The sequence below is a fragment of the Chiloscyllium plagiosum genome, chromosome 18, assembly GCF_004010195.1.
Source record: "Chiloscyllium plagiosum isolate BGI_BamShark_2017 chromosome 18, ASM401019v2, whole genome shotgun sequence".
In the NCBI taxonomy this organism is placed as follows: Eukaryota; Metazoa; Chordata; class Chondrichthyes; order Orectolobiformes; family Hemiscylliidae; genus Chiloscyllium; species Chiloscyllium plagiosum.
In genome coordinates, this window is record NC_057727.1 from 27,281,372 (window position 1) to 27,298,886 (window position 17,515).

General features: G+C 41.1%; 1 long non-coding RNA gene across 2 annotated transcripts in view; it reads left to right on the forward strand.

The window, feature by feature from the left end:
- The first annotated feature begins 1,513 nt into the window (after positions 1-1,513).
- The window catches only part of LOC122558991, a 129,096-nt gene continuing 113,094 nt past the window's right edge, over positions 1,514-17,515 (forward strand). The window contains exons 1-3 of one of the 2 annotated variants that reach the window (XR_006314304.1): positions 1,514-1,826; positions 8,118-8,226; positions 11,069-11,197. This is a non-coding gene — a long non-coding RNA (uncharacterized LOC122558991). Of the gene's footprint in view, positions 1,827-8,117; positions 8,227-11,068; positions 11,198-17,515 lie in introns of those variants that run through there. The other variant, XR_006314303.1, reaches the window with a different exon arrangement.

Consider the following 17,515-nt stretch of genomic DNA (forward strand, 5'->3'; position numbering starts at 1 on the left):
GTTCCCCTGCCTCTGTCACATATGTTCACGAGGCCAACATTGACAAGGGAGCCTCCGACATGTCCATTTTCTTTCTCAACTGAGGATTCCCCAGTTCCGTTGTCGACAGAGCCCTCAACCGGATCCGACCCATCTCCTTCACCGCCCTCACTTCCTCACCTCCCTCCTGCAATAGCAATAGCATTCCCCTTGTCCTTACCAACCATCCCACCAGCATCCACATCCAGAAGATCATTAGCCACCAATTCTGCCACCTCCCGCGAGATGCTACCACGAGATACATGTTCCTCTCCCCTCCCTTGTCTGCATTCAGCAGGAACCATTCCCTCCGGGACACCCTAATCCACTCTTCTTTTACTCCCAACACCACTGCACAGTCCTATTCCCTGCAACTGCCAAAGGTGTAACACCTGCCCGTTTACCTCTTCTGTCCTCAGTATCCAAGGGCCCAAATGTATCTTCCAGGTTGAGCAGCTCTTTACCTTCACTTCTCATAAACTAGTTTACTCCATTCGCTGCTCACAATGTGGTCTCCTCTACATTTGGGAAATGAAGACTAGGTGGCTGCTTTGCAGAACTTTTATGTTTTGCCTGTAAAAAAGACCCTGAGCTTCCTGTTCCCTGGCCAACATCTCTGGCTCAGGCTTGCTGCAGTGCTCCAGCGAAGCTCTGTGCAAACTTGAACAACACCTCATTTTCTGCTTGGCACCCTGCAGCCCTCTGGACTCAATATAGGGTTTGACAATTTTAGGACCTATACTCTACCATGTCCGAGCCCCTTACCACAAACACTAGGCCTTGTTATCACATAGTCTGCCATTACACACAACCTATTGATAGTCACTAACAGTCTCCATTAACAGCTATTAACCCTCCTAGACATATTGTTATTCACTCCTTTGTCCAATTGTTCTTCTCTCTGTTTGGGCTCTATCCCTATACCTATCGTTTACTCCTTACCCCCTCCTCCATCCTATCTTCTGCATAGAAACTGCCATTTTCCAAGTCACCATCAGTTCTGAGGAAGAGTCACTAAAACCAAAACATTAAGTTTAATTTGTCTGCACAGATGCTGATAGATCTGCTGAGCTTTTTCAGCAACTTCTGCTTTTGTTTCTCATTTACAGCATCCATAGTTCTTTTGATTTTTTTTATAGCAAGGAAATCTTACAATTTACCATAGGACAGTATGATTGGCATCATAATTTTCTTTTTTAAATGCAGTTCTTCTTTCCATATTTTGTTTCTTTGTAGCAGTCTGCCACTGAGAAACATGCCAGTCCTGACTAAGATAATTTGATTCCCCAACATTCCCTTGCCATTATGTGACGTGTATTCGTGTTGTGCCAAAACTACGAACAAAACCTTATACCATATAGGGATAATAAATTTCAGAGTATCACCATTGATCAGAACTGGGAAAATTAGAAATGTAATAGCTTTTAAGTTGGTGAAATGAGAGTAGGGTGTAGCACAGGAAAGGGAAAAAATTTTTTTTTGTTAAAAAATTTGAATACGCAAAGGAGGAAATGAATCTGTAGAGAAGTCATTTTTGTGACTGTGTGTCAGTACTGCTGAAGTGAGAAGTGTTCATTTGGCAGCACCATAACACTAAGAATGCATCTCAGGAAGCAGTGATAAAAAGAGTTTGAGGAACGTTGAAATATCCGAGAGATCCCCGTGGTGGATCTGAAGCATGAAGGATAGAATTCCAATTGGAAATCCATACGGAGTAAAGCGTAGACAGTTGCAGAGGACGATGATACAGCTTTGAAAGTGACAGATCGAGCACAAGAAGGAAAAAAGAAACCAATAAGAGCAAAAAGGTAAAAGAGATAAATGAAAAGACTGTTGGGGAGAGAAGCAGAGTGTCAAGGCGGGGTAAATGCAGACAAGACTCTTGAGGATATACCTGCATGAAAGACAGAGCTGCAACAGAAATACAAACCTCAAATTATTGACAGAAACCACACATATATCTTGAACTTTCCACCTGTTTTACTGAGCATTTTGTTCTTTCAGTTTATGCAAAGCAGTCAGCAGGGTGAAGTGAACTCACAGCTGGAGGTACAATTGACAGTAATTGACAGTATGGAACAATAATAATGTGGTGTAGCAGGTGCAAGAGAACAATGGGCATATGCTTTTGGTGCAAAAATTACAGGCAAAGTATCTGTATACTCTGTCATATAAATATATCATTAAAAAAGAGTGATTAATTGTCGTTGTTGAGATTATAATGTTACGAATAAATGCACTGAGTAAAAATTTTGAAATCCTTCTTTCTATTGGTTAGGCCACTATTGGAATACTGCATACAATTCTGGTCCCCCTGCTATAGAAAGTTTGTTGTGAAACTTAAAAGGGTTCAGAAAAGATTTACAAGGATGTTGCCAGGGTTGGAGGGTTTGAGCTATAGGAAGAGGCTGAATAGGCTGGGGCTGTTTTCCCTGGAGCTTTGGTGGCTGAGGGGTGACCTTAAAGATGTTTATAACATCATAAGGGGCATGAATAAGTTAAATTGACAAGGTCTTTTCCCCAAAGTGTGGGAGTCCAAACTAGAGGGCATAAGTTTAAGGTGAGAAGGAAAAGATGTAAAAAGGACCTAAGGGGCAACATTTCATGCAGAGGTTGGTGTGTATGTGGAATGAGCTGCCAGAGGAAGTGGTGGAGGCTGATACAATTACAACATTTAAAAGGCACCTGGATGGGTATATGAATAGGAAGAGTTTAGAGGGATATGAGCCAAATGCTGGCAAATGGGACTAGATTTATTTAGGATATCTGGTTGGCATGGATGGGTTGGACCAAAGGGTGTTTCCATGTTGTACATCTTTATGACTCTATTCTATCTTACAAATTGACAACTCAGTCTCTTTCATATGATGCATAAGGTCTGTGGTATCAAGTCTTTCAGTACATGCCAAATCTTGAATTTTGCAACTTTAAATGACCCTTGGTGGAGTGGCAGAGGTGGAATCCCCTTTTTCCCCCTTTGACCCTATAAGCTGCTTTTTATTATGTTTATACACTCTGTCCTGTCCCACACTGGTATTATTATCTAATTAGCTACCTTGCCACCATTTCCTTTTGCTTTGTGAAACTACATATCCCCTCTCCTGAACCCTCCCTACTTTCTGTTTAGTCTAAAGCTCTTTCTTTGGTGTCAATATTCTTTGTCAGCAAAGTGCAGGTGCTAATGATTTGTTATACTTCAACTTAGCTGACACTTTCCATTAGACCAGACTAATAAGTTTCAGTAGGGCCACAAAAAATGTACTTTGCTTGCTCAATATCCTTCCTAGAATCAATACTTTAAACATGTTAATTTGTGTGCATTCTGCAGAAAGAAAAGACCAATGATGTATCCAATTTTTCTGTATTTGCAAAGATGCTTTCATCTTAACAAACTGAAGGATGTGAAATTTAATATCCACCAATCTTCTGCTACTCACTGATTTTCTATAGCTCTTGCTGGTAAAATACAGTGTGGTACTTTTTATATTAATCTCTGCAGTTGATTGTCCATTGGAAATGAACTAAATGAAATGTACATTACAGGAATGTCAACTCAAGTCCTAAAATTGACACAAACCTGTTTTGCCTCCCCCCACCACCACCGTACCGCATTGCTTGTGCAGCTGAGAAGCAATACTTTAGCAGAAAATCAGCAAATAACATAGACTTACACAGTAAGCAACCACATTTCAATTGTAACACATTATTAGGATGACTATTAATGACAAAATATAACCATTTAAATCTGAATGTTAATTTTACTGCAGAATATAATACAGACAGAATTATATTAAAGGTTACATATTGATGCCCATGATAATTTAAGAAGCTCCATATTTTTGTTATTGCCAAAAAGGATCACTGTTGAAATGTCCATTCTCTTAGAATTTTGACAAATAACAAAACTCTTACTAACAAGATAATATTTTTACAATGCCATGACATTGTGAATGACAATTGTAGCAGCTGTGTGGGCGTTTCGACCCCAAGATTACTGTAATTTTGTAACAAAATGAGACTGGACATTTGTTGAGTGGTTTCTGAGAAACAGGAAGTGGTGACAATTGAAAAAAACCATGGACACTGCCAAATGTGGGAGAGTACAAAGATTGAATAACTTACTTTTTAATGTCATAGATAATGAGGCAAAGGCAGGAATGTGGAGTTGAGGGATATCAGATTAGCCATGCTTCATTTGAATGGTAGAACAGACTCAAAGGGTTGAATGGCCTACCTCTACACCCATGTCTTATCTTCATTTTTACATGCAGAATTCCTTAAACTAAGAATGTGATTTTAAGAAACTCTGAAACATGGGGTGTTTAGTCTGTCTTGCATTTTGTTTTAAAAATAGTACTGCACAATAATAAAGACACTTCCACTTATTCAAGAATAAGAACAGTCGCGAGTATTTGTGCTGATGTAGTTGTTGAAACCTTATTGAGTTATAGGTAGTGATCTGTACCTCTGTCAATCAACAGGTGGAAAGTAGTTAATCAGTGAAATCTGCTCTATTGGATGTACGTAATCCGAAAGAACCGCATTAGTTTAAGAGAAACGTAACTCAATTATCCAACAAAATCTTTACATTATCTGACAATATTTCAATAGATGTTTTAATGTACTGATACACTGTTTTATTGCACTTACTGCCTCTGACGATTTGCTTTTCTGAAAGAGGTTGACAGCACAGATACAATAGTTTCAAAAGTGTAGGTTATTTTAAGGAACAATGTTTCCATGAAGCACTTTCTCGCTCCTTAAGATTTAACCATGAATTTAACAGTTTTTGACCTCAGCAGCAACAGTAGGAGCCTAGCAATATGAAATGGGCGTACTGGATTTTCTGTTGATTTGGAAAAGGAAAATATTGGTACTTGGGTGGAAAGTACCGCCTCTTGTCAGAATACAAGTGTGGTAGCACCCTCCGGGTCGACCTACTTTGTTTCTTTCTGGGCCATTGAAGCTATTTGTAACACTAGTTTTTCATGTTCCAATCTCCTAATTTTCCTTCATCTCTTCACACACTTCCTGGGTCTCAAATATCCATCAATGCTTGTATTATGCCAATTTTTGACTTAGATTAGATTACTTACAGTGTGGAAACAGGTCCTTCAGCCCAACAAGTCCACACCGACCCGCCGAAGCGCAACCCACCCAGACCCATTCCTCTACATTTACCCCTTCTCCTAACATTATGGGCAATTTAGCATGGCCAATTCACCTAACCTGCACATTTTAGACTGTGGGAGGAAACCGGAGCACCTGGAGGAAACCCGCGCAGACATGGGGAGAATGTGCAAACTCCACACAGTCAGTCGCCTGAGGCAGGTATTGAACCTGGGTCTCTGGCGTTGTGAGGCAACAGTGCTAACCACTGTGCCACCGTGCTGCCCACAAGTATTATTCTTGCCAGTTAACCATCTCACGTTCTGTACATGTCAGCTATATAATTTCCTTTCTTTCTCTCCCCCCCGCCACTTTTTTTTCTGTTCCTTCTTAAATGCTGTTCATCTGTAATATCTAACAATCCTCAGGAAGGGTTTAAGACTTCAATCAACAACTTCTGTTTCTCCATTGATGTTGCCTGATTTGCTGAATATGACCAGCTGTTTTTGTTTATGATTTTCCTGCATCTGTAGTATTTTGATTTTGGTTACTCTAAGCTGGTAACATTTTTCTTTAACTGTCATTTATAGGTTACTTGGACTGCATGCCTTAAAGCATTTAGAAACAGCATGATACCTAACAGTGAAAATTATCCTAAAGTTTCTGACATTTGAATGTAGTACCACAGAAGCAGGATTTATTTCCACCAACTACAATTTGCATTTATGTAGTGTGATCAAAGCCAGAGTGTGTGTGTTCCATTTTACTGTATGTAAGAGGTGTATTTTTCTTACCCTCAGAATTACTGTCCCAATTAAATAACTCTAGCTGCAAGTTTTTTTTGTTTTAAAAAGATGGAAATGATTTATTCTCATTCCACTTACCCCAAGAATTATTGCCATGTTTAATTCACTCTGCACACATTCTTATAGATGCAAAAATTAGATACAAATGAAGATTATGATCAACTCAGTCTCTTTTGTGGTCAGCCTGTAGGTTTTTAAATGAATGTAACACTTCAGAGTTGAAGTGAAGGTCTGGCAAAGCCAAAGAATCTCAGCACGCTGAGAGGTTTTAGTAGTCAAATTTTCAGGAGAGTGGTTCTCAGGGGAACTCAAGCTTGGAACAGAGTAACACCAGCAAAGAAACAGATCCCTTCAGCCTATCTCTTCCATGCTGACCAGATTTCCTAAACTGAACTAGTCCCATTTGCCTCTGTTTGGCCCATATCCCTCTAAACATTTCCTATCCATGCACTTGTCCAAAAGTATTTTAAATGTCTTGTCTTGGATTGGATCTCCCTTTTTCAAGATATTGATGCTTATTACCTTCACTGCTTGGGTGACCTTCTGCTAATTCAATGAGTTTTCATGGAACTGTGTGTGCAGCTTTTGAATAATTTAAAACATTCAAAATGGTTCCATCATGTGACTTACACAAGTTCAAAGTCCTCTTTCCAAGCAAAGTATAATGTGAATCCTGCTAACACATCTTGTGTTATCATTTGAAAACTTGAGATTCACCTAAATTAGTATGGATGGGGGAAAATATCACAAGTAATGGAAGGTTGATAGAATCCACTCACATCCATCTTCCATATATTACGTTTTGATTTATTCAGATTTTTAAAAAAGATTCAGGCTGACTGAAAATCTATGATTCCTTTATGTCGATCCATCCTTAGAAGAATTCTCTGGGTGGCTGTGAATGCTCTTTAAGGACAAGACAGAGTAGGTCTCAAAATGCCTAAGGCCACATGAGTTGCAGTGACCATTTTAATGGTGTGTTCAGTTTGTCTGACAACTCAAAGCATACTTGGACATGATAGCGTTTTTGTAACATGTGTTGCAAGGTTCTTGAGTGGAGATCTTGTAGTGCAAATCTTGTAGTGCAATAGATAGTGATCTTGGCTCTGAGCTAGAAGCTCTTGGTTCAAGTCCTACTCTGTTTTGATGGTCAAGTGTTCATAATGTGACCATAGGGGAGTGAGGGAGAGAGAGAGTCAGAGAGATTTGCAAGAAATTTAGAACCTCTATCCTTAATTTTCATAGCTTGAGCCTATAGCATACAGTACACTATGGATTTGCTACAGCAACTTGGACTCCTTGAGGGTTACTGGTTGACTTATTTGATTAGATGGCCAACGAGGATCAGTTTGATGCCCACAGCATCCAGGACAGAGTCTTGTTCCTGCTGCAGTGAATTGGAATCTACCTCTTTGTCCTGCCTTTCTCTGAATGCTGTGAGCCTGACCTGCCTTTGTACAAAAAGCTCAAGGCTAGTCTTCACAAGCGTATAATTGAAAAAATGACATTGAGCCACATATGAAATCATTAGAGCAGATGACCAAAACATGATCAGATAGATTTTAAAGAAAGTATTAAAGTAGGGGAAGTGAAGTTCATAGGCAATGGGATTTAGGAAGTGAATTCCATAGATTAGGTCCCAGCAAACTTAAGACACAGCCATCAATACAGAATCAAGCTCAAAAGAACAGAATGAGCTGACATATATCAAAAGACTGTGGGATGGGATGAGATTACAGAAATACAGAGGGGTGGAGTCACGAAGGGATTTGGAATTAAGGAGCAGAACTTTTAAAACTGAACCATTTCTTAGCTGGGAGACAGTACGGATTTGGTAGAAGACAGGTCACAGGCAGCAGACTACTGGAAGGCCTCGTGTTTGCTTCAGAATAATCAGGTATAGCAGGAACAGAAGCAAGGATGAAGTTTCAGCAGGAGAGGAGTTGTGGCAAGAGTGGAGGTTGACAATATTACAGTGGGTCAAAATAAAACCACTGTTGACTTCTACTGATACCAAAGATATCAGAAGCAGGAGAAATGATGCTTTCATTAGTTGAATAAAGTCATGCAAAATTTTGTTTTTAAGCTTGTTTTTTCTTGCAATGGTCTAACAATAAGTCTACATCAACACACCTTTGGGAATAAAGGGATGAGCAACTATTTTGGTGTTTTTCATCTCTGTAGCATGAACAGCAGTTGACAAGTGCTGGGAAAGGATGTGGTCCTGATTTTCAGCCTTAGAACTCAACATTGTCGATGCAGCTGCAGTAGGAGCCAGCACAGTTTAATAGAGGTAAGTCACCAGGTCGTGTTGTAGATGTCTAGAGGAGGAACTGCTGGGCCCTGAGGTCTGCGATCAGTGCTCAGATGGGAAGAAAGCAGGCATTGGGGGAACAGTCCAGGGATGAGGAAGCAGGAGATCCTGAGACCAGGTTTGGTCATAATAGCAGGTGTATAAAATTGTTTTATGTCATGACAACTATGCAATATCAACTGCCTCAGGCTAGTTCCAAGTTGCAACAGGGTCCCTTATTTGCATATGAAAAAAAACCATGCCTATTTCAGTCTTAGGTAGAAGATGTTAATTTTTTGTCTGTTTCCAATACAGTGGGCAGGGCTCTCTGGTGTGAGGTAAATATTTACTTCCTGTCTGCTCATTGAACTTTTACGAGACCATGTAACATCAATGAAACAGACCATAGTCAGTCTGTTGTGTTTTTGTAAAATGACTATAAGGAGAATATAGATTCAGCACAAATTCATGCTGGTGCATACTTTGAGAGTTAACTGTTGTTTTCATAATTTTGGAAAATAGATGCAAAAACAAACAGTGAATACAAGATTTTTAAAAGTCAGTGATTAAGGCATCAAAGAGATAAAAGAAATCATGAAGAACTCATTACCATTTTTGCAGTGTTGGAAAGGAAAGATGTTCAGACACCATAAATGCCCAATGTCTAAAAAAGCTTAGCAGGTAAAATTACCATGGTTACAGGAAGTTTACTTCCAAATTTCCTTTTTCGTCTTGAATCCAACAACTGTTGTTTGAATATTGTACTCAATTTCATAGAACCCCTACAGTATAGAAAGAGGCTATTCAGGCAAGAGTGAGCAGTTATCAATATTCCAACAACACAAGATTGTATGCATATGGCTTCTTTCACAGAGGTAAATGTTCCAGGGTACTTAACAAGAAACATAAACTGGTAAAATAAATCCTGAGCCAAAGAAAGAAAAAGAGTAGTCAGTATGTTCCTGTTAGGCAAGGCTGGTAGGTGTGGGGAATGCTGGATGACAAGAGAAATTGAGGCTCAGGTCACGAATAAGAAGGAAGCATTGACAACAGAAATTGAGTGATTCGCTTGAAGAGCACAAAAGCAAGAGGAGTATACTTAAAAGAGAAATCAGGAGGGCAAAAAGGGGACACAAAATAGCTTTGACAAATAGGGTGAAGAAGAAGCCAGAGAGATTTTACAAATACATTAAGGACAAAAGGATACCTAGGGAGAGAATAGGGCCCATTAAAGATCGGCAAGGCTGCAGGAGATGGGGGAGATACTAAGTGAGGATGTTGTATCAATGTTTACTGTGGAGAAGGATATGGAAGAAAGAGAAGTTGGGAAAATAAATTTAATACAAAAAGTGATACAATTATGTGTCCATTTAACATAAGAGGTGGTATTTGATGTCTTAAAAAGATAAAGATGGATAAATCCCTGACACCTGATCAGGTGTACCCTAGATCTCTGTGGGAAGCCAGGGAAGTAATTGCTGGGCCCCTTGCTGAGATATTTGTATCATCGATAGTCACAGGTGAGGGGCTAGAAGACTGGAGGTGGGCTAACATTGTGCCAATATTTAAGAAAGGTAGTAAGGAAAAGTCAGGGAACTATAGACTTGTGAGCCTGACATCGGTAATGGACAAGTTGTTGGAGGGAATCCTGAGGGACAGGATGTACATGTATTTGAAAAGACAAGGAGTGATTAGGGATAGTCAACATGGCTTTGTGCATGGGAAATAGTGTCTCACTAACTTGATTGAGTTTTTTGGAGAAGTAACAAAGAGAATTGATGAGGGCAGAGCAATGGACGTCATCTATATGGACTTCAGTAAGGTGTTCAACAAGGCTCCTCATGGTAGATTGTGTTGTAGGTAGATTGGTTAGCAAGGTTAAATCACATGGAATACAGGGAGAACTAGCCATTTGGATACAGAACTGACTCAAAGGTAAAAGACAGAGGATGGTGGAGGAGGGTTGTTTTTCAGACTGGAGGCCTGTCACCTGCAGTGTACCACAAGGATTGGTGCTGGGTTCATTGCTTTTTGTCATTTTTATAAATGATTGGATGTGAACATAGGAGGTATGGTTAGTAAGTTTGCAGATGACACCAAAATTGAAGGTGTACTGGATAGCGAAGGAGGTTACCTTAGTACAACAGGATCTTGACCAGATGGGCCAATGGAACGAGGAGTAGCAGATAGAGTTCAATTTAGATAATTGTGAGGTGCTGCACTTTGGAAAGGCAAATCAGGGCAGGACTTTTACACTTAATGGTAACGTCCTAAGGAATGTTGCTGAACAAAAAGACCTTGGAGTGCAGGTTCACAGTTCCTCGAATGTGGAGTCGCAGGTGGACAGGATCGTGAAAAAGGCGTTTGGTATGCTTTCTTTTATCGGTCAGTGCATTGAGTAAAGGAGTTAGGAAGTCATGTTGTAGGTGTACAGGATACAGGTATCTCCCCCCCCCATCCCCCAGTTTTTGAATGTTTACTTTATGCCAATTCGATTTTATGAAAGACCTGCTTTAGTACCTGTTTTGGCTAACCCAAAGAGGATTTTTGCTTTTATGATAAAGTACATGCAAAGAGAGTGGCGCCGCCAAGCACCTTCCCTGGGAACTACACTCAACACCATAGCTTTGAACTATGTGAGCATCTGTGCTTTAACTTGATTTATTTTGTGCATCCGTGAACAAGATTGACCTCCTACAGCCTTTACTATATGTTAGTGTTAGTTAAGGTTTTATGTGTTATTTGGTATGATTTGGTAGGTTATGTTTTGGGTCTGGGAACGCTGAAAAATTTTTCCTGTATAAATTAATGGTAATTGTTTCTTTGCTTTATGCTATTTCAGCTTACAAACGGTTATATAGGAACGCTCTACTTTTGGATAGCGGGAGACACCCGTATTGGTTAAGCCACTAATGGAATACTGCCTGCAATTCTGGTCTCCCTGCCTGAGGAAGGATGTTGTAAAACTTGAAAGGGTTCATAAAAAAATTACAAGGATGTTGCCAGAGTTGGAGGGTTCAAGTTAGAGGGAGAGGCTGAGAGGTGACCTTAGAGGTTTATAGAATCATGAGAGGCAGGGAAAGGAGAAATGAACAAGGTATTTTGGAGAGATGTTGAGTCCAAAACTAGATGGCATAGGTTTAAGATAAGAGGAGTAAGATGTAAAAGGCACCTCAAGGACAACTTTTTCATGCAGAGGATGGGGCATGTATGGACTGAGCTGTCAGAGGAAGTGGTGGGGGCTGGCACAATTACAACATTTAAAAGGCATCTGAATGGCTATGTGAATAGGAAGGGTTTAGAGGGACTAGATTTAGTTAGAGTATCTGGTAAGAATGAACGAGTTCGACTGAAGGGTCTGTTTCCATGCTGTATATCTCTATGACCAAAGCTTGATTGAAGAAGTGAGTTTTAAGGAGCATCCTGGAGGAGGTTGAGTGAGAATAATGAAGGCGGCCTGGTGGCTCAGTGGTTAGTATTGCTGCTTCACAGCAGTAGGGACCTGGGTTTAATTCCACCCTTGGGTGACTGTCTGGAGTTTACACATTCTTCTTGTGTTTGCATGGGTTTCCTCCCACAGTCCCAAGATGTGTTGGTTAGGTGGATTGGCCATGCTAAAATTATCCAGGGATGTGCTGGCTAGGCGGGTTAGCCTTAGGAAATGCAGAGTTGCAGAAGTGCGTCTCAGTAGGATGTCCTTCAACAAGTCGGTGTGGACTCAATGGGCCAAATGGCTTACTTCCACACTGTAGGGATTCTATGATTCTCTGAAATTCAAGGGCTCATGCCAACTCTCATTGTTCCACCATTGGTGGCTATGTGTTAGGGGCTAAAATGGAGAGACATGCAGAAAAGAATTTTAACTTTGAGGTGTTTTTGGATGATGACCCAAAATGGATCAGTGAGCACTGTTTGAATGAACTCTGTTGGTAGAAGAATTTTGGATGAATAGAAACTAATATAAGTTGAGAGACTGGCCAAGAGTGTGTATGAATAATTAAAGTCTGAAAATGATGAAATCTTGAATGAAGGGTGGAGACAGCAAACTTCTAAAAGTGGCTTCAGATGATCTTGGTGTGAAGCTCAGTGCAAGATAAAATAAGATGCTGTGGGTGAGCTTGAGGCAGTGACCACAGAGAGCAATAAAATTAATGGTGAGAGAACAGAGTCTGTGGTGGGAGTCAAAGACATGACTTCAGTTTAAATGGAGGATATGTGAGCTTATCCAGCACAGACGAGCGAATGGGAAAACAAGGTGGATGGTGAGGTATATTTGCAGGTCCATGTAATACCTGATGTTGTGTCTTCAGATGGTGTAACCAGGACACAATGTGAATGAGAAATAAGAGGGAACCCAGAAGGATTCCACAGTTATAGCAAGAGAAGATGGGATAGAAGTCATTGCAGGAGGAAAAAAGGGCAAATGCAAAAAATGCAAATCTCCTTGCAAAGGTGCAAAGATATAAGAAAAGTAGGCAAATTGGAAGGTGATGACATGTCCAAAGACTCCAGTGGCTTTTCCTCCCCTCCCCACCCCTATATACCTGTCTAGAGCAATGGTTGCCTCCCAAAGAAAAGAAAGATTATTGTGTGTGCGTGTGTGTTGGGTGGGTGGGGTCGCAGAATTGGACAGCCATGGCTGACCAAGTCAGTCAGGAAATGTATCATAGAAAAAGAGAGAGCCTATAAAGTGGCCAAGAGCACTGGGAAATCAGAAGATTTGGAAGACTTCAAAAACAAACAGAGGATAACAAAGAGAGAAATAAGGAACAAGAGGATCAAAAATGAAGGTAAGCTAACCAGTAATATTAGAAATGATAGTAAAAGTTTCTTTCAATACATGAGAAACAAATGAGGGGCAAAATTGGGCTGCACCAAATTGATGCTGGAATGCTCGTGATGAGAGATAAGGAAATAGCTGAAGAACTTAATAAATACTTTGCCTCAGTCTTCATAGTGGAAAAGATAAATAATATCCCAACAGTTAAGGAGGAGTCAAGAGGCAGAGTTGAGTATGGTAGCCATTACAAAAGAGAAAGTGCTAGAAAAGCTAAAAGGTCAAAAAATTGATAAATCTCCTGGCTCTGATGGGCTACATCCTAGAGTTCTGAGGGAAGTGGCTGAGGAAATAGCAGAGGTGTTGGTTGTAATCTTTCAAAAATCACTGGAGTCAGGAAAGGCCCAGATGATTGGAAAATCACTGTTGTAACCCCCTTGTTCAAGAAAGGATCAAGACAAAGATGGAAAATCCTAAGCCGATTAGCCAAATCTCAATTGTAGGTAACATTCTAGACCAGGGAAACCCAGTGGCTGTTATCTACCTAGATTTTCAAAAGGTCTTTGGTAAGGTGCCTCACGAGAGGCTGCTGAGTAAGGTGAGGGCCCATGGTGTTCGAGGTGAGCTACTGGCATAGATTGAGGATTGGCTGTCTGACAGAAGGCAGAGAGTTGGGATAAAAGGTTCTTTTTCAGAATGGCAGCTAGTGACAAGTGGGGTCGCTCAGGGTTCAGTGTTGGGGCCGCAGCTGTTCACTTTAATATATTAATGATCTGGATGAAGGGACTGGGGGCATTCTGGCAGAGTTTGCCAATGATACGATGTTAGGCGGACAGGCAGGTAGTACTGAGAAGGTAGGAAGGCTGCAGAAAGATTTAGACAGTTTAGGAGAGTGGTCCAGGAAATGGCTGATGCAATTCAACATGAGCAAATGCGAGGGTTTGCACTTTGGAAAAAAGAATACAGGCATAGACTTATTTTCTAAACGGTGAGAAAATTCCTAAAGCCAAAGTACAAAGGGATCTGGGAGTGCTAGTCCAGGATTTTCTAAAGGTTGACTTGCAGGTTGAGTCCGTGGTTGGGAAAGCAAATGTAATGTTGTCATTTATCTCAAGAGGGTTGGAATGTAAAAGCAGTGATGTGCTACTGAGACTTTATAAAGCTCTAGTTAGGCCCCATTTAGAATACTGTGTCCAATTCTAGGCCCCACACCTCAGGAAGGACATACTGGCACTGGAGCATGTCCAGCGGAGATTCATACGGATGATCCCTGGAATGGTGGGCATAACATAGAATGAATGGCTGAGGATCCTGGGATTGTATTCATTGGAGTTTAGAAGGTTGAGGGGAGATCTAGTAGAAACTTACAAGATAATGTATGGCTTAGAAAGAGTGGGCGCTGGGAATTTTTTTCCATTAGGTGGGGATACTAGGACCAGTGGGCACAGCCTTAGAATGAGAGGGGGTCAATTTAGAACGGAAATGAGGAGACATTTCTTCAGCCAGAGAGGGGTAGGCCTGTGGAATTCATTGCCACAGAGAGCAATGGAGGCCTGGACGTTAATTGTCTTCAAGGTAAAGATTGACAAATTCTTGGTCTAGCAAGGATTTAAGGGATACAGGGAGAGTGCGGGTATGTGGCGTTGAAATGCCCATCAGCCATGATTGAATGGCGGAGTGGACACGATGGGCTGAATGGCCTTACTTCCACTCATGTGTTATAGTCTTATGTCTTAAGGTCTTAATATTTTCCCCACTGTGATCTCATGAGGTCTGGAACTTGTTCCAATCCCTTAGTGAGACCGGAGAGTGGGTGGGCATATGAGGGACCTGGGAGAATGGGGAAAACTTCTCCCCTCACCTCCATCCAAGGTCCCAAAGGAGCCTTCCACATCCACCAATGTCATTTATTGTATCCGTTGCTCCTGATGCAGTCTCCTTTACACTGGGGAGACTGGACACCTTCTTGCAGAGCGCTTTAGGACACACGCACTAATCAACCCCAACGTCCCATGCCTGAACATTTCAACTCCCCCTTCCACTCTGCTGAGGATATGCAGGTCCTGGGTTGCCTCCACCGGCACTCCCTCACCACCCATCACCTGAGGAAAAACACCTCATCTTCCGCCTCAGAAAATTTCAACCCCAGAGCATCAATGTGGACTTCACCAGTTTCCTCATTTCTCCTCCCCCCACCTTACCCCAGTTCCAACCTGTCAGCTCAGCACCATCCTCAGGACCTGTCCTACCTGCCAATCTCCCTTCCCACCTATCCGCTCCACCCTCCTCTCCGACCTATCACCTTCATCCCCACCTCCATCCACCTATTGTATTCTTAGCTACCTTCTCCCCAGCCCCATCCCCTTCCATTTATCTCTCCACCCCGAGGTTCCCTGCCTCATTCCTGATGAAGGGCTTTTGCCAGAAATGTCGATTTTCCTGCTCCTCAGATGCTGCCTGATCTGCTGTACTTTTTCAGCATCACTCTAATCTTAACAATGGTCAGGAACAGAAATAGCAACTGAATTTCATTTTGGAAACATGGATATCAATTGTGGCACATACTCAGTTGTACAGCAGATTAAACCAGGATGAGATCTGGAAGATTCCACATCTGTATGGTTTGATCCTGAACCATGCGGTGGATGCATCCAAGGAGATGCTGTTAGACTGAATTTCTTCTTCTTGTTTTAATTAATGACTTGTGGTATCTGAAGACAAACGTATCTAACAATACAATGAACTAATGCCTAAAATGTTAGACAATGAATAAACATTTTGCTTTACTCTTCAAAATCATAGACTTACCAATATAATGTATTAACATTCACAGTGGTCTGATAAAGATTTGTAAATAAAACTACAGCAAGGCTGAGTGTACAGCACTGTGTTCCCCAGACAAACCAGCAGGTGGCACCAAACTAAATTTAAATTTAAAGTGAATGTAGCTTTCCCTTCCACTACGTGTGTCAGGTTTCAGGTTGACAAATCAATACTTCTGTTTTATCTGGTCGTCTTGAATATATTTTTCAGACTTGACAAGTTTATATCATAAGCTATGGTCTTTCAATTCAGTTTCTCAATCCAAGTAAAGACACCTAACTTTGAACATTAACAAAATTTGAGAGCATTTATAAGAATTTTTTTAAGGACCCTTTTTTCAATTAAATTTATAACCATAGACTTCCATATCTAAATTATAATGCTATATAATATTCACTATAGAACCAGAGGGGTTCCAATATCTGGGGGGTGGGTGTGGGGGCAGATTTGCTAATGTTCTTTGGAGGGAGAGGTTTAAACTAATGCAGCAGGGGATGGGAATCTGAATTGTAGTTCCAGTGTACAGGAGGTTGAGGGTAGGGAGGTCAAGGATAGGTTTACAAGGTCATGAGAGGGCACAGGCAATCAAGATGTTGGTTTCAACACCAGGAGCATCCGGAATAAGCATGGGTTGGTACCTGGAATTTTGATGTTGTGGCCATTTCAGAGACATGGCTAAAGGTGGGACAGGAATGGTTGTTGCAGATTCCAGGATTTAGATGTTTCAGTAAGAACTGAGAAGATGGTAAAAGAGGGGTTTGGCATTGTTAATCAAGGGTCGTATTACAGCAGCTAAAATAACATTTGAGGATTATCCACTGAGGTAGTTTGGGCTGAGGTTAGAAACAGGTAAGGAGAGGTCACCCTGCTGGGAGTTTTCTATAGACCTCTGAATTGTTGCAGAGATATAGAGGAAAGGATAGCAGAGATGATTCTTGATAGGAGCGCGAGTAACAGGGTAGTTGTTATGGGGGACTTTAACTTCCCCAACATTGACTGGGAATACTATAGTTCAAGTAGTTTAGACAGATCAGTTTTTGTTCAATGTGTGTAGGAGGGTTTTCTGATACAGCATGTAGACAGGCCAACAAGGGGCAATGCCGTATTGGATTTGGTATTGGGGAATGAACCCAGCCAGGTGTTAGATTTGGAGGTAGTTGAGCATTTTGGCAATAGTGACCATAATTTGATTACATTTACAATACAATGGGCAGGGATAGGTATATACCGCAGGGAAAGAGGTATAACTGGAGGAAAGGCAATTATGATGCAATTAGGCAAGATTCAGGTTGCACAGGATCGGGAAGGAAACTGCAGGGGATGGGCACACTTGAAATGTGGAGCTTATTCAAGGAACAGCTACTGCGGGTCCTTGATAAGTATATACCTACCAGGCAAGAAGGTAGTTGTCGAGAAAGGGAGACATGGTTTACTAAAGAAGTTGAAGCTCTTAACAAGAGGATGAAGACTTATGTGAGGATGAGGTGTGAAGGCTGTTAGGGGGTTGAGAGTTATAAGTTAGCTAGAAAAGATCTAAAGAGAGGGCTAAGAGGAGCCAGGAGGGGACATGAGAAGTTGTTGATGGAAAGGATCAAGGAAAATTTTAAGGCCTTCTATAGGTATATCAGGAATAAAAGAATGTCTAGAGTAAGATTAGGGCCAAAGATAGTAGTGGGAAGTTATGTGTGG